This window comes from Ceratina calcarata, unplaced genomic scaffold (genome assembly GCF_001652005.2).
Source record: "Ceratina calcarata isolate Rehan_Ccalc_2016 unplaced genomic scaffold, ASM165200v1 scaffold2097, whole genome shotgun sequence".
Taxonomy (NCBI): Eukaryota; Metazoa; Arthropoda; class Insecta; order Hymenoptera; family Apidae; genus Ceratina; species Ceratina calcarata.
This window is the reverse complement of record NW_017142646.1, coordinates 1,274-2,598: the sequence shown is the minus strand read 5'-3', so window position 1 is coordinate 2,598 and position 1,325 is coordinate 1,274. Positions and strand designations below refer to the sequence as shown.

The 1,325-nt window shown below is 42.1% G+C and overlaps 2 long non-coding RNA genes across 2 annotated transcripts; one reads left to right on the top strand and one right to left on the bottom strand.

The window, feature by feature from the left end:
- The first annotated feature begins 169 nt into the window (after positions 1–169).
- On the top strand, positions 170–781 carry LOC113463964 (uncharacterized). The gene is made up of 3 exons (XR_003388795.1): positions 170–253; positions 366–528; positions 645–781. It is a non-coding gene; the product is annotated as an uncharacterized LOC113463964 (long non-coding RNA).
- LOC108622176 (uncharacterized) lies at positions 184–866 on the bottom strand. The gene is made up of 3 exons (XR_001916474.2): positions 775–866; positions 355–604; positions 184–274 (listed from the first exon to the last, which is right to left on the bottom strand). It is a non-coding gene; the product is annotated as an uncharacterized LOC108622176 (long non-coding RNA).
- Positions 867–1,325: the final 459 nt, after the last annotated feature.

The window sequence follows — 1,325 nt, the reverse complement described above, 5'->3', positions numbered from 1 at the left end:
TTCTTACGCAGCCTACGAATGAAGGAGACCACGTTGGACCCATTCCTTGAAGTTACATTCTGAAGCGAAGGGAATTTGCAGCCTGAAATGGTACGGAACGCACAGTTTCTGCGGCTTTCCTCATAGACAGGGGAGCAGTGCATGGATCTTGGATTCATTTTCGTGTTCAGCAGATTCTCTAAGCCCAATATGTTGAATTTGATCATTGGGAATTGATTAGAAAAATCATGGCCAGCCAAAGTGTCCCCTCCTGGTATGTATAATTCACATATTTCTGGAAAAACATGAACAGAAACATTAAAATTAATTTTTATTCATACCTGAATATTATATAAATACCAATAAAACCATTACCTGTGCTTTAGTCATGCCTGTAATGAAAATAACAAATGTTCGAGTGGGGGGAGTCATCGATACTCCAGAAATCACAAACTCTGTTCGCAACAATCCCAGCACAATAGCATGCTTCTTCGCCACATCACAGTAGCCTATTAATCCTCCAGGATTAATTTCAAACTTCTGGCCAAGGTATTTTAATCAGAATTTCCGTAATTAAACGAAACTTCATACCAGCCATATGTGCTTATTATATTTCAATCAGAATCTGAAACAGAAAGGTATATGATTAATTTCCTGCATTTTAGGGCTTTTGCATGAACCATTGCCAATGGATGAGTCGTGGGCATTCGACTTTTAATAATAAAATCGGATAAACAGGCAGCTGTGCGTACAATAGTCAGGGAGTGGCGAACTCCATGAATGACGAACACTTACATTTAATCGTCCCTGTATCGCCAAGAAGTCCATCCTACCAGTTCCTGTCCTCCAGCTAGAAGCACTGCACATCTTTTATTTTTTGAATGGCTCGACCTCTTTCATTCATTGTTCAGTAACTTCGAACAACATCCGAAACCGAGCAGAGGCACGCGCCTGTTGTGTGACCCAACGGGAGGTGAGGTAGCTGCAAGAAATACAGGTGGAATTTGAAATTGAAGGAACGTATAATAGACCAAGGGGTGCTTTTGTACAACATTTAAACGATACGGCGTTACTGGTTGCTACCATTGTACTTGCCGATTATGTATAAACATCCTGGCTGTTTCGAATTATCTTTTGTGTTAGGGATAGGCGGCCCTAACGGGGTTCGGCCGGGAGAACGGGTGTTCAAATAATTAGAATCAGCAATTTAATGAAAAAGTGAAACCTGGTTTATTTATATAGAAATTCGTCTCCCTGGAGGACCTGGTAGGAACCAAGATAGCCGGGAATTTTCCGCGTCCGGCGGGCCGTCCTCGTGTCCTCCGTCTGTCCTACAGCCTATCGAC